The following is a 22,436-nucleotide window of genomic DNA, read 5'->3' on the forward strand; positions in this document are numbered from 1 at the left end:
TGCTTTGAGTCTGCATTTCATTGTGGTAGCTATGCCTAACTTGTCTTTGGTGATTAACTGCTGGTTCTTGGCTTTTACCAGCTGGAGATCCGATCACCTCCATAACGTTTCCAAGGTTCTAGTTCCACAACAGCAGTTACCACAGTAATATCTGGACTACAGAGAAGAGCAATCACAGAGCTCTTCATGGAAGCTGGAGTTAGTCTTACAAATGTATTCCTTACAGTCCTGGTTAAAGGTATTTCCTCTGGATATTTCTGGGGTGGGTGGGCAGGTCTTAAATGGTAAATGCATTCTAGCATTCCAGTCTCTCTAAGTCTTTGAATTCTACCTTCTTCAGTATACCAGGGTAAGTCAGGCATCTCAACCTTGGACAGTCTAGGCCATCTTTTGGTCCATATTTCAGTCAGCCACCCAAAGAAATGTTAGAGTCTTTTCTAGTCCCATGAGCTAAAGTGTTGAATCCAGAATTTCTCCTTATCAATAAATTCAGCCTGATCCAACTTTATATTCCTTTCACCATTATTCCATACACTTAATATCCATTCCCAACCTGATTTCTGTCTATATAAATTGGAAAAGTTATGCAGTTCTTTTGAGCATATACCGTACTGCCTGATGGGTCATACTCTGTCTTTGGGGGTTTGTTGTGATTTTAGTCTAGTAGTAGGTCTTGGAGAAGAGGGGTGGTGGGGTGGATTAGGAGAAAGATTAGAAATGTCTTGCAAGCTACCGACATCAGAGCATTCCTTTGCAATATTGTCTGGTGAGACAGGATTCATCTCTTCCAACAGGGTTTGGATGGCAGACTCCTTAGGGCAGAGTGCAGGTGGGCAATGCAGGCTGGAGTTCCGCTGGTGTCCACCACAGGCCTGGAGGAGGTCTGGACTCCTGGGCAGGCTGTAGACTGGCTGATGCAAGCTTGACACTGTGTGGCCTCCATAGGGAAGACCATTTCAGGTTTATCAGCCAAAGTCTCAGGAGAATTTAGGGTTCCACCGACCCCACTGATAGCACCAATCCATGTCTCCACCCCAATCCTCAGGGTTCCATACCTTTCCAGTCAATGCCCTCGCTTTAACAGCAGACACCCTGTGAGGCTGAGATTTTAGTTTCTGTTGTAACTCTGTATAATGAGACTCTGAGCCTAGTTTTTCAGAAATCTCAAGTCTGTGGCTGCATGAAACAAGGTTTTCTTTCAGAGCACACATAGACACTTTCACATCATTCATATGGCATTTATGTTGCAAACTGGAAACCTTTAGCTCATCCCTTTCTTTTGTAACTTTATCCAGAGTATTTAGGAACAGCCAATCAACATCACTGTACTGTTAGACTCTACAAAACTCTGTTAAGGTGATGAAAACACTCTCACCCAGATCCTTGCTTCTTATAAGCATAGAAATAGTTGAATCCAGTGGTGTTATTTTGTGTTTCTCCATTGCCAACTCAAGTCATGGACTGTCAGTGGCTTCTTGATTATTGGAAAGGGAGTCATCGAATCCAATCAGAGTAGAGAGCCAATTGTAAAAATGCCAGAACCACTTCAGAAATCACATTTTTAAGATTCTATTTCTCAAGAACCTCTCCTGGTATGAAGCTGTACTAGTCAAGGTTCTCTAGGGAAACAGAACCAACAGGAGATATCTGTAGATATTATGAGATTTTATAAAATTCTGTCATGCAATCATGGGGATGCACAAGTCCGAATTCCACAGGGTATGCTGCAAACCAGGATTCTGATGAAGGTCCTTGATGAGTACACAGGAGATCTGGTTTTCCAAAGTAGACCTAGGAATTCTCTCTCTGAATGCTGAAATCTCTTACCTGTTAAGGCTTCACTGGATAAGACATCGCTTATTGCTGACAGCAATCTCATTGGTTGATTGTAGATGTAAACAGCCATCTATGCAATAAACTTTTGATGATGAAAGTTCATGAAATGCCCTCGTATTACAATTAGCCCAGCACTTGCTTGACCAAACAACTGGGCACCATTACCTGGTTGAGTTGACACATTAGCCTAAACACCACAAATAGCATAGATGTTATTTCAATTCTAAGGGAATACAATAGGGAGCATGAGGGGATATGGGATTTTTCCTTTTGGATTAATGGAAACATTCTAAAATTGACTGAAGTCATGACAGTGTAACACTATCATAAAAATGAGAGCCACTGTGTGTACATTTGAATAGACTGTCCAAAGCATGGGTACTGTAAAACACTGGGAATCCATTCATGGATGATGGAAAGTGGTTACCAGGACAAACATGAGAATGTTTTTTCCTGAACGATAACACATATATAATACCAATATAGGGTGTTAATAAGTCTGTGGGTAGTGGGGAAAAAATATACCAATTGTAAGATATGGGCTATAGTTAGTAGCAAGATTTTGACGATGCTCTTTCATAGTTTGTACCAAATATTTCACAAAAATGCAAGGTGCTGGTGGTGGGAGATGTAAAGATGTAAGAGAGCCTTGTATGATGATATGCATGCTTGTTTTGCAAAATCTCAAATTTTATCATACATTTATTGTTTATATATATTCATATATAAATGATATACTTTAATAAAAGTTTATTTTTTTAAAAAGGCAAAGCCAAGTGTGAAGGCCAGTTTGAGCACTTGTATGAAGACTACGTGTTAGGACATGGCAGTGAACTAATGTGTTGATTGTTTGAAGGAAAAATAGGCAGAGTACGAGTGTGAAGGGAGATCCTCAGAAAGGACAAGTGTACTACAGGCGTGGGTAGCAAAAAGCCCCAATTCAATGTTTATCATCATCATCATCATCATCATCATCATCATTATTATTATTAAGCAATGACAGTATAACAGTTGTTGGAAGCCCAGTGGCAATTTGGTGGTTTTAAGTTTATCTGGGATGTTGGGGTTCAGGAACAGGAAGCCAAGTTTGGGATTATGGAATCTGAGTAAGAGGTAAGAACCTGGTCATACTGGACCTTACTGCTAGTGAACCCTCCTACTAGGGAGAAGTAGTAGTAGCATCACAGAAGAACCACACTGTTGGTTGAAGGTTGAGTTCTTGACCAAGGTGTACTTCCTTGCATTCCTCCAGCCTAAGTCTAGGCTTAATTACAGAGTCTGCGGAATGACCAGACTTCAGCTCAGTGTGGACATCAGTGATATGGGAGAGGAGCCAGGAGCCATGGAATTCACTAGATTGATAGTCAGTGATGAGTCTTTACCTTTCTTCTTCTATCTCCTGTGAGTGTTCAGGCCCTGATCTTCATCCTCAGACTTCCTCTATGTATAGCTTCCCACATTTCAGTTGTTAAAGAAGTAGTCCTAGATGAGTAGATGCAAACATGCTTTCTGTCTCACTGGAAAACTCCTGTCCATTTTTTAAAAGTTTTTTTTGGCAGAGATCTAATATATATATTATAATATAATAATAATATAATTAATATATATAATATATAAAATATATAATAATGTTGAGGTTGTTTCCTTTTTTTCTCCTCATTACATCCAAGCCAAGATAAGTTCAATTGGAATTTGGAAAAACATTAATGACATTTAAAGTCCTTTTTAAAAAGTTCCTTTATTGGTATAAGAAGTTTATAGTATTATAAACTTAATATGGGTTCCTGTGCTGAAAGATGTATGGAATCTATAAAGTTACATTCATTGAGCCAATTGGCTTGATCTAAGTAGCTTCTTATTTTTCTTCATTTTGGAAATACTCTAGGTCTTGCATACAGCATAAAATCCACCTAAGCAGTCTTAGAAAAGGCAGCTTTTCTCTTTTTCAGGCATTGCTTATCTCCCTGATTTTTTTTTGAAAGTAGAAACATATATGCCAACATTATTTTAAGGCACTCAATGTACTTCAGACATTCAGCTAAAATCCCTAAGTGCCTAAGTTGTTCCTCAGATACTTGCTGTGAGGATTGTATTTTTCTCACAATTGACAAATAGTAAAGGTAGTAATTGACAGAAGCCATAATTTACTAAGTGGTACCCTACTGGCCTGAAGGAAACTGCCTTTATAGGGAAATTTTGGTTTCCTATCGTGTTTGGTTAGGTCTGAACAGGATCTCGATGTGACATACCACCGTCAAGCCTTGGTGGGCTCCATTTAATAGTGAGAGAAACTAAAGCCCAGAGACGTTCACTCACATTCCGTGTCTACACGTGGAGAGAGATAGAAACGAAAATATTTCTTTTTAGGGCAAGACAAGTGATAGCTTTAAAAGACCGCTTATACCTGCTAATTACGTTATTTTGTTTCTTCTATGTGCAGCCAATTTTGCAGTTTTTGAAATATGTTTATATATTTTAAAACATCAGGTTATACTACTGGATGAAAGTGAGACATTTTGGATTGAGGCATAAGAACATATACTTTGGTGGGGGAGTAGTGGTTCTGTTACTTCTGAAATTTTAGAACCAATGAGATTTTCTGGTTTGTTCTAGTGTATGAATAGGAAAAAAAAAGAAAATAAAAGAAAGAAAACTGCCTTTCTCTGCTTTAGTCATCCCTCAGACCACTTTGATTAATTCTTCAGAACATTTGTGACATTTCTTGTTTTCAATTTTCATGTTCAAAATTATGATTACAGAATTTCTTGTTGTATGATCAGTCACTCCCCAACTTATTCTCCCCAATCAACTCAAGATAAAGTCGACCTTTCCCAACTTGACTATACATCCTTCTAATACGTTGTTTCTTATGTGTTTATACCAATGCCTACATTTGTACTCGTTTAAGCATTTTACGAGTGGCCTATGGGCAAGCAGGCACTGTTTCCTGGACCTTGTGGATTCCTAATAAATAACCCATTGAACCAAACATTTCTGACAACGCTATCTACCTGAAAGGAAGAGCTAACACATGGTAGTGTGAAAAAGACAACTGGAGACTACCGTATAAATATCAGACCTAGTCATATGAAAGAGAAGGCTCCTCTGGAAGGGTGATTTTACCGCTGGAGAAAGGTTGCTTCCTAAGGACAGGTTCTCAGTTCTTGGGGAAAACTGATTCTTGGCCAGGGAAGGGCTGTGGTGATCAAGGAGGTCCCGGTGGTATAATTTTAGCTTTTGCAGAATTTTCCATTGCTTATTTTCAGCCCTTACTGCTATTTCATCATTTCAATGATTGCTCCCCCAACACTGACTGACGATTTTATTGGATGCAGAAGGGCCTGAGTTGGATTATATTTCACTGAACAGCTACACAGCGTTTTGTAAAAACAGTCTTTGGAAATGAAATAATCCCACTCAATTGACCGCAGCGAAAGAGAAACAATAAAACCAGTTGGTATGAAGCTAGAGCACATGGTAAATTTTGACCAGACTTAAATCTAACCATTGATGATAATTTTCATCAAAATGGATTAAAATAACTGTGGATTAAAAGCTTTGCAGGATTGGGAGGTACAGAGTTTCTTATTATTTTATATTTAACATAAAGGTTAAACTCATTAAATACTTAATAAGTACAAAGTTTCTAGGAGCTAATGAACTACTGCTCTTTTCCATTGCGAATTTATATAAAAATTAGAGAACCTAATTTGTAGTTGAAAACGAATTTCTCATTATGTCCTATCCTGAATAAAGCATTTTTTGGCTAGAATATTCATAAAAACAAAACACCCTGATGAACCTTTGTTGTGACCCAGATTTATGGGTAGGTTGCTTTATTGAAGAGGGCTATCGGCTATTTTATTATTGAAGAATTCCAGAGTTTTTTTCTTTATTCCTTCATTCTGCTTTTGATGTCTTTATTCTATGCTGTACTGTTCATGTGCTGATAATGTGAACTTGTATTATTTCAGGAATGTTATGATAATAACCCTATTCCATGATGCTCTATATTTTTGCTTATCTCTTAAGTTTTGTGCACAGGCATTATTCCTTCTCATCTCTACAAAGTCACACACATAGACTCTTCTGCAGCATCCAAGAAGTACATCATTCGAAAGAATTGGAATGGGCAGTACATTAGGCCAGTCTCAGGGCTTTGCCAGGCTGTCCTTGTTCCTTGGCACGGTCACTCGTTGGACATCCCAGGACAGCTTGCCAGGGCCTGGAGGACCTTTGTAGACCTTAAGTCCTGGCTTTTTCTCCTCATGCTCAGCTCCCTGCTCACAAAGTCTCTTTCTCGTGGAAGGAAAATATATGACATTAAGTGAAAAGAATCTCCTATAGCATGCGGATAAGAGAGAAGCCAGTTGCCAGGGAAATCTGGCAGTTGTTACAGGGGCTATCACAAAATCTGGGATTAAAGGGAAGGCGTCAGGAAATCAAAACCAAGTCTGCTGGAACTTGAATAATGATTAGCACCTATCCACAAGACAAAAGCTATGCTGACTGCTTTGTATACTGCATTGCTAATTTTTTCAAGAAGTTGATGAAGGATGTTTTATTACGAATAATTTACTTCTGAAAAAAAAACTGAAGTTTACAAGTAATAATTATTAGAACTAGGAAATCTAACCAGATCAGTCTGATGAAAAGCCTTTACTCTAAATACTATTGCAGATTGCTTCAAGAGAGCTTGAGGGGACCCAAGGCTTTTTCACAATAAAAAAAGGCAAAAACCCAGTTATTGGAACTAGGGTATGTAGTCCTAACAGTAGAAGGTTAATGAGGATGGAGTGACTGGTGAGGTCTGAGCTATTCCGCTGAGGTCAGATGGGGAGTTCATCTCATCAGATGAAGAAGGGTTCTTTTGACAGATCTGACTGAAGTAGTCTCCTGGAACCTCAGAATTGAGGAATTACTGAGTAGGAAACCAGGTAGTTAATTACACATTACGGATAGGAAAAAAAATCTATCCAGTTAGTTTATTTAGGTACTGTTTGGTCTTGATTCCATATATTGCTTCTGTAGAGTCCTTTGGTTGGCTAATGTCTAGGGGGAAAAAAATGTCTTTCTCTTAGGACCTTTTGGAGTTGGGGATGGAATTAGGCACAGGTGAGAACAAAGCCTAATTGCACAGCTCTTTGAACTTCCTATTCTTTATTCTTCCACTTTATTCAGTATTGGCCTCTGCAGATGGTATTCACATAAATACTATTTTAGGGTGATCCTTCTCAAGTTGACGAAGTCATTACCCATAGAACTCAACTCACTCTCAATTAATGCACAGGTCAGGAGGTAATCAGCTAATAACAACTTTTGCATTCTGCACATGATTTAAAAAGGGCCATAAATTTAGAAATGACAATGATGCTCATCGGATGTTCATGGTAAAAGAAAACCCATTATATATTCCATAGGTCTTCAGTGATTACGAGAATTTCAGTGGAAAAGAGCAATATTGCATAAAGAACCATTGTAGAAACAAGTTATCTATTATTTTGTATACCGATTCTTTTAATTAGAATTTAAAAGACTCTTCTTGTCTTGATGAGATTGTGAAATCTTACATAACTTTTCCATTAAAAGAAAAAGTGGTTTATTCATGTAAATAAATTTAATTGTTAAACAAGATTATAAACCTAATTCTTGAACCAAATAAAAGGTGGCTTGGCTTTAAAATGTTTGTGCATTTGAAAGTGCCTGAGCCCTTTTTGATTAATTACTTCTATGGAGTAGTTGAGTTTTACTGTCTCCATTTTACAGATAAACAAATTGAGGGACATATCCCTACCATGGCTTTGCACCCTTCAAGCTGTGGATTACCTCAGTGAGACACTCCAGCAGTAAGTTTTCTGTCATTGACTTTACCTCCATGATTTGGGAAAATATGAATCAATCTTATTTCTGTCCTGCCTAATGTTTTCATAGCGCCTTTCATGACATGGAATAGATCTTCCACAGAAAACCCTACAACTGGGCGTCTACGCTCCCTTTGGGAGAATGTGAGGTCAAGAATGATCTCATGAAATTAAACATAAACCTTCCTCCTAACAGTACTTAAGGAACATTAAACAAGTATATGTAGCACATACTCATTCACCCCATTTAAGGGTCCACAATTTTCTTCTCAATTGAAAGGCATTACACAAGCACAGGTAGCCTCGGATTTACCTGAACAAGGTCTGAAGCCAAAGTGGCCCTTTGAGATAAAATGACCACTGTCACCTTTGCTCAGCTTCAACCCTTTAAAGGCCAGTTATTTAGAAATCACCTGGAGAGGCTAGCCAACCCATGATGTTTGACGTGGAAAAAGTTAAAACAATTTGACAAGCAGGGCAGGGCTGATGAGCACAGTAAGTGTGGCTCATCTCCAACATCACCTTCTGCCTCTCCCTCAAATCTATATATAACCCCACCCTATGTTTTTTATTTCACAATCATAATGACTAAAATTCCATCAAATAATATTTTCTTTGTATCAAAACTTACTACTTACAAAAGAGGCTTAGAGGAGCATAAGCCATCTACTCATTGTGTGCTCTGTCCATCACAATCCACCGATCAAAAGAGCCATTCAAACGAGCCCCTTCCCAAATCGACTCTCTCAGTCAACACTACCACCATATACCTGGTTTCATCCCAAGACGCCAGTGACCAACCTGGATCCCATTTACAGCGCATTGTTGAGTCCTTGATTCTTTTTTTTTTGAAAATGAAATTTATTTGTTATTTTTCTTCAAAGATATATAGATCACACAAAATGTTACATCAACAAATATAAGAGGCTCCCACAACCCCACCCCTCACCCCCCACCCTCCCACATCAACAACCTTCCTCAGCCATGTGCTGCATTCATTGCATTTGATGACTACACTCTGGAGCACCCACACACCACATGGACCACAGTTTACACTGCAGTTCACACTCTCCCCGGTCCATTCAGTGGGCCGTGGCAGGACATACAATGTTCTGCATCTGTCCCTGCAATACATCGAGGACAACTCCATGTCCCAAAAATGCCCCCATATCACACCTCTTCCTCCCTCTCCCTGCTCTCAGCAACCCCCGTGGCCACCATCTCCACATCAATGATACAACCCCTTCCATTGCTAGAGTCACAAACCAGGCATTGAAGGACAAATATTACATGACCTCTCTGATATGGATTAAGCAAGTCAAGTTGTCTCAGAGAGCTAGAGACTGGAAGATAGGCTTACAGGAAATGGGGGGGGCGGAAGGGGGAAGGTTATGACCTGATGCCTACATGGGCAAAATCTATGATAAAGTGGAGGTAAGTAGTTGTGCAGTGAAGGGATAAGATGTGCATAGGAATACTATCGGGTGGGGCTTTGCAGGCTTGAGTGGGGCTAGGGATGGGAGGTTGGATCAGACGGTCTACCTATTGACTCTTATTTATTCTTTTCCAAAATACACCCAAATCTGACCACTTCTCTCAAGTGCAATTGCAGTAACCTTGATCCACAATCACAGTCTCTTGGCTTGGCTTTTCCTCCCCTAGAGTCCATTCTCCACTCAGCTGACTGAATCATGGGAAAACAAGTAAATCAAATCACATCAGCATTCCTTCCCTAAAAATACTCCACTGCAATCAGCTCCCCCTCTGCCTGGTAAGTCTGACAGCCCCCTACTTTCAGTCACACTGGACTTGCTTTTGTTTCTCAAAGGTACGGTGCTCTCTTCCTTCTCAGATGCTCTGTGCCTGATCGTCAGCTATACAACACTCCACTCCTCAGGTCTTAGAATGACAGTTTCTTCCCATAATCCATGTCAGCTCAAAAGCCATGTCATCAGGGAGTATTTTCTTAAAGCTACTAGCTAATGTGGACCACTCCCCGCTACTACTCTACCCACTGCCACCTGTCACATCATCCTTCTATTTTCTGCATAGCTATGACCACGGCCTACGTATTTGTTTCTGTGTTTGTTCTTCTTCCATCCTGAGAAGGTAAACTTGAAAGCAGCAATTTTCTGATTTTTACCACAGTTCCCCTTGCTCTTCTAACGAATACCGGCATATTGTAGGTGCTCAGTGAAGAGTGGTCAACCATCATCACAAATTCTTTCCTGCTAACACCTGGCTGTGATCAGCTACTCCAGGTTATGGAGTTTTTTTGAGGAAGAAGAGAAGCCATTTTGAAGTCTGAACCTCCGTAGGAAGGAAAGGAAGACATAGTGAAGTGTCAGTGTGGGGATCAAGCACTGTCTTAGTCTACTGAGACATTTGTGACTTATGAGAAGGGATAGCAGCTTTCTCCTATAAATCTTATTTATTTGGAAAACTGGGCTACATATGAGTTAAGATGAAGGATCTGGTTTTTCATCATGTCTCTCCCACTTATTAGCTATTTCATCACTTTTAAGGTGGAAATAATTATGGGATATGTCTCAGATTGTGGTGATGATTAAATGAGAATATAGCTATAAAATATTAAACAGAGTAGTCTATAGCAAGTGCACAATAAAAAAAATGTGCCACTATTGCTAAGATGTCAATATCACCAAAGTAATCAACAAATTTAATAAATTCCCTACTGATTTAGTTGTGAAAAGCTGTGAAAAGCAATACAGCAGAAATGGGTTGGCTTTTACAGTGGATTTATTAACTTGTAAACTTAGAGTTCCCAAACTGAGAAAAATGTCCACATTAAGGCATCAGGTGATGCTCTCTCCCTGAAGACTGGCTAAGGGCGATTCTGGACTTCTCTGTCACGTGGGCAAGCACATGCTGCATCTGCCCATCTCTGCCTTCTCCTCTGGGTTCCATTGGTTTCAGCTTCTGGCTGCTTCATCGGTGGCTTTCTCTCTCAGCTTCTTGGGGTCCTCTTTTGAGGACCTCTTTTCTCTCTCACTGTCTCTTTGTATTCATCCCATTTATAAAGAACTCTAGCAGTAGGATTAAGACCTACCCTGGGCTGCCTTCCTGAAATAATCTAATCAAAGGCCCTTGCCTGAAGTAATCTAATGAAAAGGTCCCTCCTACAACAGGTTCACGCCCATGGGAATGGATTAGCTCTAAGGACATGCTGTTTTCTGAGGCCCACAGAAGCCTCAAACTGGCACACCTATCAAAATTCCAGCAGCCATTATTGCAGAAACGGAAAAGCCAATCCTTAAATTCATATGCAACTGCAAGAGGCCCTGATCAGCCAAAACATTTTTGAGAAAGAACAAAATGGAAGGACTCACAATTGTACGATAGAGCGCTAATAATCAAAACAATACAGTACTGGCATAAAGTCAAATAGACAAATGGACCAGAATAGAAAGTCCAGAAAGAGACCCCACACATCTACAACCAATTGCTTAGTACATGCAAGCGTGCTAAGTACATGCAAGAAGGAAAGAATAGTTTCTTCAACAGTTTTGGGAAAACTGTATATTCACATTCAAAAGGATGGAGTTAGACCCCTACCCCACAGGATATACAAAAATTAAATCAAATTGATCAAGGACCTAAATATAAGAGCAAAAATTATAAAACTCCTAGAAGCTAACATAGGGGCAAATTGTCATGGCCTGGAATCAAGTAATGGGTTCCTAGACACGACGCCAAAAGTATGAGCAACAAAAGAAACAATAGATAAGCATGACTTCATCAAAACTGAGAACTTTTAGACATCAAAGGAATTTATCAAGACATTAAAAGGCAACCTGCAGAATGGGAGAAAATAATTGCAAACCATATATCAGAAAAAGGATTAATATCCTGAATATATAAAGAACTTTTTCAATGCAACAACAACAACAAAAAACAACCCAATTAGGGAAGCAGCTGTGGCTTAATCAGTTGGGCTCCCATCTACCATATGGGAGGCCCTGGGTTTGAGTCCCGGGGCCTCCTTCTGAAGGCAGGCTCACCCACACGCTGCAGAGAGCTGCGGGCTTGCAAGCACCACAGAGAGCTGACTCAGCAAGGTGACATAACGAAAAAGGGAGACAAGTTTAAAAAAAAACCACACACACAGAAGGGTGTGCAGCGAATGGACACAGAGAGCAAAACAACAAGCAAATCACAAGGGGGGGAGGAAATAAATAAAATAATAAATGCAGACACACAGAACAGTGCAGTGAATGGACACAGAGAGTAGACAGCCAGCAAGATGCAAGGAGGAATAAAAAAACAACAACCCAATTAAAAAATGGATAAAGACCTTGAAAAGACATTTTTTTTCCAAAGAAGATAAACAAATGGTGAGTAAGCCTATGAAAAGATGTTCAACAATGTTAGCCACTAGGGAAATACAAACCCAAACCACAGTGAGAATCCACTTCACACACACCCACAAACATGGCTATTATTATTTTTTAAAATGGAAAGTAAGTGTTGGAGAGGATGCAGAGAAATTGGAACTCTAGTGCATTGTTGGTGGGAATGTAAAATGGTGCAGCCACTGTGGAAAGCAATATGGCAATTCCTCAAAAAGTTAAATATACAGCTACCATATGATCTGGCAATTCCTCTTCCCATTACACAACCAAAGAAAGTGAAAACAGGGTCTTAAACAGACACATGTGTACAAAAATTTATAGCAGCATTATTCACAATAGCTCAAAGGTGGACAACACCCAATTGTCCATCAACAAATGAACAAATAATATTCTTATGGAATATTATTTGGTCATAAGAAAGAATGAAGTTCTGATAAATGATGACCATGGAAGAAAATTGAAAACATTATACTCATTTAAATATGCAAGACGCATAAGGACAAATATTGTATGATGTCACTTAGATGCCTAGAAATAGCAACTCCACAGACAGAAAGCAGATTATAGGTAACCAGGGGATGGTGGGACAGTGGGGAGGGTAAGGGTAGGTCTGGTGTGGATAAGGAATGTGTGTTAATAAAATTAATTTTTAAAATCTGCCTTTCCTACACGCTCTCCCCCACCACACACACCAAACCACATATGATTGCTTTTAGAATTCAATTATATTCCGGGTTAATTAAGCTTAGGACCACACTTAAAATTGTTTCTATGGGACATTATGTACTTAAACAACCAACTCCCATATGAATGCCTTTAGAATATAACCTGGTTACAATTTGAGAATTACTTGTAATGAAAAATATTTGTACGTAAATTTTGTTGCCAAGCTGCTTTCACATACACGTTTCCTTACAGTTCTATTTTTCTGCCACTCACCCCATTGTTACTGAACAATTGCCTTAGAGTGTGCATTCCCTGTACAAATGGGACAAAGGCAGTTGTGTAATTCATTCTGTTTTTCTTAGAAACAAGAAACTAAATATAAACAAGAGTAATTCAATTCCAATGAATAGTAATGACTATGTTTTATAATACAACTGAGACAAAAGGAATACCGAAAAAACTTGTTACATTCAAATTGTATCTGAAAGGCTTATGTGATAGTCTGTGAAGGACCATTACATCCTAATTCATTCTACTTTCTGTTATTTACTCTGCTTCTCGTTAGCTAAACATTCTTACTTGTGAAAGCCACTTTAATCTTGTAGACTAACAGTTAAAAAGGATGAAGCATGCAAGTGAGTTTTGCTTCTTTCAATTGTGTTGATTTTTTAATTATTTTTTTAATTGCATGAAAATGTTCAATTTATAGATCTTATCAATACAGCCCAAGACAAAGCAAACTAAAACAAAATAGGGGCCGGTGTTTCTGAAGAATGAAAGAAAAATGATTCTTTACTAGTGTCCAAAGAATAAATAATTTTATAGACCAACAGTTATTTGAAGAAATTTGTTTCTATATGTTAGAATCAAATAATATATACATACCACATAACTTATTTAAAATAATTATATAAATAATAGCAATCTTATGGAGTTTCCTTCCTATTCAAAGACATAGGAAAAATTGAATATTTTCTCTCTTATACCAAGCCCCGCCAGCCCACCCAAAGTGGACTCTACATGGGAAATTTCCGGAAAGAGACTAACCTGAACTAACATAATTGTTTTATTGCTTATTGTAAAGCAATGCACTTCAAAGCATATAGATATGATTTCAGATCTTAAATCAGTTCTATAATTTTGTTACAGTTGTAAAATTACATGGCTTTACATTGCTTTTTAATTTCCTGATGAGAGCACAAATATAGTAAAAAATTTTAAAAAGCTAAGGAACAGAAAATGATCATATGATTATAATGAATATATTTAATGATATAAAAACATATAAACAAACTTTGTGCCAAATATACTTAAAATTGAATTGAGAAAAAAGCATATCCTACTCTTAATAATCCCGTAAGTGCTCTAAGTTTCATCCGGTGACTGTGAATTTTCTAAATTATTTTTAGGAAAAAATTCTTTCTTTCACCAAAGAAAAAACAGGCAAAAATTTTAATTATATATTTTGTTCTTTGTATAAAAGTAATTATTTTTCTTCATAGGAGTTCATTGTTGGAAATTTTTACAGATAAGATAATGAACACTACTAATACAATTATTTTAATACATCAGCTTTAAATAAATGTCTTTAAGGTTTGAGGCATAGGACCTGGTTGGGTACAAGAAAAAATACAGTTTCTTATTTTGTATGCCTCCTGGCTTACGTGCAAAACACTGGCATAGATTCATGAATGTTTGTATGAATGCGTCGAGGAGTCACAATTGACTGTGTTTCTGAAATCAGTTCATTAGTTTATCTAATTTATTATGCCCATGCAGAAATGCCTTGCCACAGCAGAAATGGGGAAGCTGTTCTTTCATATTTAACTACTAATTAATTAGGTAGAATTCAAGTTGCTCATTATTACCATAACAGCAATATAGCTTTTATGTTCGATAAGCTACATCATGTAATATTTCGAAGAAAGATGCTATGGGTAAGTCCGGCTTATCACAAACTCTACTGACCTCTTAATAAGAACATAATGAGTGAGGTTAGTATCTGTACCTCCAAAATAAAAACTTAACATCAACGTGCCTATTAACAAAATGAGAAAAAAACTAATTAAAGCAAATTAGCCTAATGTGCACATGCTGTATAAGATAGATTACTTCTAAAAATCCGAGAAGATAATGGTACCCATATGGGATATGTTTTTGGCATTTTTCATATAAATTGGACAGTTTTAGAGGATAAATATGGTACAAAAGTCCTTACAGGCAATTATGTCTTTACAATGCTGGTGGCTGACATCATAAAAGTATAATTTTAATTGCTATTAATTGCATTAAGTCTACTCTTATTGAATACTTAATGCCATCACTGACAGTAGTACTAATTTATATACTTTAATGAAGCTTCATGGTAGAAGTTTGGAATTATAGAGCGATTTAAAAGTATGACTTAAATAGTACATTTTATTTGTCAGGAATTTCTAGATATAAAGGCATGTCAATGGATAGTTTTCCTTTGAAAACAGGTTTGAATTCACCCCCTTTTGATAAAGTGATCCTATCAGTGTTTTCATAAGATGAGTTTTGAAAAATGCTCCTACTAATGCTTACTACACTTTTAAAACAGCTGCTGCCTCCCCAATGTGCTGCACATTGAAAAATACCTGGTTGAAAAACAAAATTATTAACTAGCAAAAATTTGACTGCCACAATTCCAGGCATCTAATCTTCAGGACAAAGTAGTCATTTATAACATAAAAAAAGGTAAAGAGACACAGAGTAAATAATAAATATCATAAAAGGCAGAAGAGCTTTTGAATAAAGCAACAAGATAAATAGCTCTATCAACACCGAGTCTCTCAGTCGGCATTCGTGGTAATTCTTCTAGTGCCACTAGTTACCGGAGGTCTCTGCTGTTAGTGTAATTTGCATTATTAAATTATGAGAAATTCATTCATCTCAATCAGTGCTAGTTTCAATATTTGTGAATTAGTAATCTGCCTAGTTGCACTAATGGGGGAATGCATCCGTTATTGCCTTTTCAATTTGTTTTCATGTTCATTTTCCAAAAACATGCTATTTGAAATGGTGAAGGCACCATACACGAGATAAATTGAGTACAAGAGAAATCTTTGCTCTCAGATGCTGAGGCTTTTGGTAAATTCTATCCTGTTATTTCTGCTCAGGAAGGCATGCTTAATAAAGTGAACAAGCACAAATGTCAGGTAAAATATGCCATGTACTGTTACATGCCCTATCGAGTTTTCCTAGAATTAAAGAGATGAACACATACCGTTGGGCAATAATGAAGCTAGATCTCCATTCAAGATATTTTTTTCAAAGGTTTCACAAAGTCAGTTTCAGCCTGTTGCCTTTTGGTAAAATATCATTGCTCAAATTTCCCCGGGGACATTTGAGGGGGTTAAGGTTCAGGATTTTTAGAAGTCTACAAAAGTTTCATCCATTTCCTTAGGCTCAGCGTAGGCCTCCTGTCCTCCCACCACGGCATCATGGCTGCCAGCAGAAATAACCCCTCCAATGCTGCATGCCCCATTTCCATCCTCACCCTAACTTTGAAGGCTATTTTAGACTTCAATCTCTTTATTCATTCTTTCATGCTGAGAATGTCAACCAATTAGTACTACTTTAGGTAATGCTTTTCATGAGACTGACACCAGTCCATAAGGAATTAGACTGGGACCACCAACCCATTTCACATGGGCCAATGAGTAGCTATTGGACGGTGACAATTTTTGATCACAACCTGGGTTTGGGTTCAAACCAATTACTTAATGCGACAGGTTCCATACCACCCGATTAAGCCTCTGTGGCATTCAGGGACGCAGATTAATTAAAACAGCAACTAGGCGGAAGCCTTTCACATAACTTATTTCCATTGCTCTGCCCACCATGAGCACTGAAATGGAAAGGGAACGCCAGTGTGAATCAATATTGAGGCTGAGAGCAAAGACTCTTCATCAATAGCTGCTCCTGTCCGCTAGCAGAGCAGGAAAAGGAGCAGTCTAAACTGGAGGATAGGCTAGAAAATGTCTTCTCAATTTTTTTAATTGGTAAGAAAACGTTTTACAGGGGCATTTCTTCCTTCTTTATGTGAAAAAATATTTTGCAGAACCGTTTATTTCCTTATTTGTAATTTTGCCTTAAAATTGCTTCCTAATTATGAATGAAATTCATGCTTAAGGCAGCATTTTTAAAAAACACAGAAAAGTCACCAACAAATATTTATAATCCCATCACAGAGAGAAATATTGTTAACAATGTGCTGAATATCCTTCAAATCCATTTTATTCATGTGTGCTTTTAAAAGGAATTGCCTATGTTACACATCTTGTTGTCTGCGTGTATCTCTTAATAAATACTGCGTGAGCCTTATTCACAGCAATGCTATTCAACAACACAGGTCTTAATATTTTGCTTTGTTCCACTTTTAAATGGTGTTTGGCCCCCTAAGATAGAGAGTATTGTGGCTCAATATTAATGTTTATTTATTAGTAGTAGTTTTTAATTTTCAGGTTCTTTTAGTTGTAAACTCAGGGAGTAGGCTGTGGATGAGCTTCTGTTAGTAGTAGCTATATATTGATGAAACCCTCTGTCATGCTTCTTATTACTATACCACATTGACCCAAAGGGAAAAACCAGTTAAATGGGATTTTATACACAAGTCTCCTCAGTGGCCTTAGAGTGGCTCACCATCACACCTGTAGAATCAAGTTCCTGGAGGTTAGGACTGTATTTTTTTTTTTTTTCCGTGTTCAAAGTCAAGTCACATGGATCTGATTTCTGTAAATTCACTGGTATTTGCCTATTTGGTCTGATTGAGGGTACTAGAGTACTACGGAAGGAATTTAAAAAATTAGCTTTAGTGAGGGGAACTCGAATGAGTTCTAAATTCTAATTATTGTGTATTCAATCGCAGGCATGAAGCCTATTCAGGGTCACACTGAACTTGCTTTCTTCAGAAGCGCAGACATTTCCAGGGATACAGGTCTTCTGTTTTGGACATTAGATGGCTGCACTCCAAAAATACTTAAATTTCTTCATTGATTATAATGTGTGGTTAGGCTTGATAAAGATATTTTAAAGGTGTCTTTAAGGAACGATAGTTAGAAGGTATATTTATAGAAGACTTATGTATTTTACAGAGGATGTATGTATAAGCACAAATGAACCTATCATGTTGTAGCTGCTTAGCACTATGTATCGTGTACTAAATATTTGCTTGTGTGATAAGCAGCAGGTACCCCTGACTAGACTGAAAATATTGGTAGATTAGCAAATCATTTTTATACGTACAATAAAACAAACCTCCTCTGACATAAGACTCAGGTTAGTTTTATCAAGTGCATTACTGGGTCTGAAACTAATACTATTTTTTTTTTTTTGGTAAAAAGGCTTATCTACATATCTTGTTATATCCAGTTAAGACCAACCTGCTCCACAAATTTATTCCAATTCCTGGTCTGTTGATTTTTCAGATACAGGCATCATGGTTACCCACAAAATAGGTCTTGGTAGGATGGAACAATTCCTTCAGAACATTCTGGCAAGTTAATACCAATAGCTGCATGCAAGTGGACTGGGGATGACTAACGATCAGAATAGCTACCATCAACTGGTTGATGACACTGTGGTCCTTTCATTGCATGTACATAGGTAGTAAGTTTGACTTAACATAAACCATTTTATATCAACAACCTCATAACATTTAGTCAGGAATAATTAAAAGAAAGAAGCGTGAATAAGCTGAGGTGTTGTAAGTCATTTCAGGATTCCAGGATGACACTGGGATTTTGGAGTTCTCCTTTTGAAAAGGTATATTAAAGAACTTTTCCAAATGTTTTGCAGCAGCTTATAAACCGTATTCATCCAATCCACACTTTCTAACTGGTACTTACTCCTCTTGCCAACACAGTCTTTATCCCTAGGCTGAGAAGCATTTTGCAAGCCCCTGAACCCAGCTCTCCTCTAAATACAACTTCTCTGAAAACACCCTCTCAACCCTGCCCCTCCTCTCCTTCCGTCGTCTTAGTGCCTCAGGACACAGAGCTGTTCCGTGTTCTTCTAGTGTCTCTTCCTGTGGGTTTCTGGAAGGTTTACGGCTTTGCAGTGTCCCCATACTTCCACCGCCATTCTCTATGACACTCTAATCTTCTTGAGGGCGGGGGACATGTCCCATGCAAAGTTCGCACAGTGAGTAGAACCTACTTGGCCCCTAATAAATGTTTGTTAAATTAAGAAACAAATGAATGAGATTTGGGGGTCGTAGGATCAAGCCCTAGCAAAAAGGATTAAAAATCTCAAAAAAAAAAAAAAAAAAAAAAAAAGAGTAAGGCGACGATGTCCTAGCCACTAACAGGAGGCCCCGTTGGACAGGAGACAGCCCCTAAACGGGAAGACCCCTGACGTGCATGGCAGCAGCCTATGGATGTTTTCGGCAGGGAGGGATTTTTTTTTTTTTTTGGTACTTCAATTCAGTCCTAAAAAGCTTGTCCCAAGTTCCTCAAGAGAAGGCGCAATAAAAAGTAAGAGCAGGCTGCCTTTGGAGGATTCTAACAAACAGTTCCTCCACAGCATCAAGAGCAGGACCTCGAGGAAGTTATGTAAAACACCCGTGCTTCAGTTGCCTCATTCATAAACAGAGAAGAGCCGCGGCACCTTCTTATGTTGAGATTGTGACGATTAAGTGAATCATTTCATGCAGAATATATAGAACGGTGCCTGGCGCATAGTCTGCACGGAGTTAATGTTAGATAATATTGTTATTCTTTCAGATCTTCTTCCGCAGGGGTGAGAATAGAGAGATGGTGTCAGCCGAGACGATGGCACCATCCCTGGCCCTGGAGGCCACCATCTGGATTTTGAGGACTGCACTAGGCAGGGGCAGAAGAAGGGAGAAGGAGCTGTTGCTGAATTCAAGCCCCAAATGGGTGGATGACCACAGCTGCAGCTTCAGTGGGGGAATTCAAATGGCTGCTTGAGGGAGCACTTGAGTCACACAGCACCAGGGGGAGAAGCGGAAAGATTTGGAAATCTCTGATCACTAACTTTACCAAGTGGGAACGCAGAACTTAAAAGCTATAGCAATTGCTAGTCGCTCATTTGACTGTTTTCTAGGGCAATGTAATAGGGGGAAACAAGCATATGATCGAGAAATAAGTGGTGTAAACAATATGCGGATGGCCTGTTGGTAAGGGGAGGATTAGCAAAAAGGATAGGTAAGGGATTGCTAAGAGAGGATGGCAATTAAAAATGGAAGGATCGAAGATGATATATTATACTATGTGGAGAGAACTAGGCTAGAATAGCAACGGCACAGCAGGAAATGTGATACAGGCAAAATAAAATAAGGCCAAAAGAATTAGAGACCATTAGGAAGTTCAAGAAGTAAAAAGATACGATAGTGAAGGGATGAGTTAGAAGAAATGAGATAGGGAGGCTGCTGGGCCACGAGGACAAGAAGCAAGGGAGAGATCCTATTTCTTTTGGAAATTGGGCTGGGAGTTTCAATTTCTTTGGACTCTCATAAAAAAAAATCCATTTCCTCGTTTAACCCCCTACCCCGTTTAATTATGAACTTACCCATGTTACCATGTCTGGCTTGCTCCTTCGCCTTTCCTCCAACTCAACATTCTTCTCGATTCCTCGCCAGTGGTCCCGTTCTATGTTCTCTCCATGTTTGTTGACCCATGCCCTCCCTGTGTGTGCTATGACCTCCCTCTGCCCTTCCCACGTTTGCTTAAACATTGCCACTCATCCAGAGACAGAAGGTTTTTTTGCACAATAAGGCTAATTCTAAGGCAACCAGAAATATATAATCAGCTATGACATTTTCCTTGTGCTGTTGCCTGACAGAAATTTAGAAAAATAACTAAACGGCAAGGTGATTCTACTGGAGTTCTGCATTTTCAATGGCAAGCTGAAGGACAGTGCTGTATGCATATTTAGAGTGGGTTTCTGATTATTCAGTTTTCATTTGTAACCTGTGGCCAAATGGATCCAGTGTATAATGGTCAAGACTGTAAAAGGGTTGTCAACCAGAGAAACTGGGAAGCACAATCCCCTTGAATCTGAGAAGCTTATTTAGCACGATCGTCAGATTTAGTATAGAATTAAGAGAGCGAACAGCCTTTTAGCTCTTTCTTGGGCGCTCCATTGGTTTTCCTTCTTACCAGATTCCCTTATGAAAGTGCAAGGGAAGAACTGTTCACCTTTCCTGATTGCCAGGGGCTTGTGACAGTGGAAAGATCAGGATATTTGGAATTGGACAGCCTAGATGCAAATCCTTTCTTTGCCACTTAATAACTCTATGACTTTGGTAAGAAAGTAGATGGAGCCACAGCCAGATTAGACAGAGGTCATGGGCAAACCCAGGAAAGCAAGAAGGGACCCAGGGTCAAGTCAGAAGGGGATGAGTTTTGTTTTGGGAGTGTTGGTTTTGAAATTCTTCTGGGGTTCCAAGTAAGTCATATTGTAAACGGAGATATGAATTTAAGGGTCATGGATATTATAGAAACTTTGGTAGCAAATAAAACACACCCATTCTTCCACCACCGAGTCATTACCTCTGTAATACTTTGGTGTATTTCTTTATAACATTTATTCCATTTTTTCCCCAACAACTACTGTGCAAAAACACATTTCTGTATCTTTATATTATACATATATTATTGTTTAATGGTTGGTATCATTTCTATGTTCTCCATTAATCCTAGGGTGATATTTTTTTTTTTTTTAGGAGGCACTGGAGATTGAATCTGGAACTTTGTAGATGGAAGGCAGGTGCTCAGCCACTGAGCTACACCTGCTCCCCTAATCCTTGGATGATTTTGATGCTCTAGATATGATCCCCAAGAAAGAATACAGACGGAGAAGAGGATCAAGCCAGGAGCCTGAACATTTATTTGGAGATGATAAGAGAAATGAGATTGGCTTGTGGAGGAGAGGCTGGGGAAGAAGAAACACTTGGAACAAGGCAGACGGAATCAACACCCTGCAGTGCTGTAATGAGGAAAAACGAAAGTTCCAATAATATTGGAGAGGCGTGTGGAGGCGGATACCAAGGGAAAAACTCACTGCACTTGGGGGTCTTATCAATGGTCTTGAGGAAACGGTTGGCGCTGGGTTTAGGAACAAGTAGGTGGTGAGACGGCAAAGGTGGCCAATGAGCTCCTGAAAATGTCAGCAATAATAGAACAGAGCTAGAACACCACGACGAGACCAGATATACTGAAGAAGCGGGGTACGGATGAGACAAAATAGTGGGAACTGTGGGATGGAGTGGGATCAAGGCCACAGAAAGAAAAGCTGGCCTCTGAAGGAAGTGGGAACACTTTGTTCTTCAAGAGAAAAAGGAGAAATGGGCTGACATGGGCCCTTTTGAAATGGAAAAGAGAAAGGGGGAGGGGAATCTACTGGCTTCACGTGTCAGTGCAACAGGAAGAGGAAATAATAAATGTCTGACAGTGAACTTGAAGTTAGGTGAGTGGAAAAGCTCTGGAAGGGCCACTCCGGAGAACGCTTTAGATAGTCAAAGGAAAGTGAAAGCAAAGGTCAATCACCCAATTATGTGCCATAATGTGAATTTGTAGCCTGTCCAATCAATGCATTTTGACCTTAGCTAGTGGGTCTTGTCAAGAATTTGGACAGAGCCAGAACTACCAGCTCCTAGCTTGGAACATGTGCAAAATGCATAAAAGAGGAAAGAAAAGGATGCGGGTAAAGTGGT

Source organism: Dasypus novemcinctus, chromosome 1 (genome assembly GCF_030445035.2).
Source record: "Dasypus novemcinctus isolate mDasNov1 chromosome 1, mDasNov1.1.hap2, whole genome shotgun sequence".
NCBI lineage: Eukaryota > Metazoa > Chordata > Mammalia > Cingulata > Dasypodidae > Dasypus > Dasypus novemcinctus.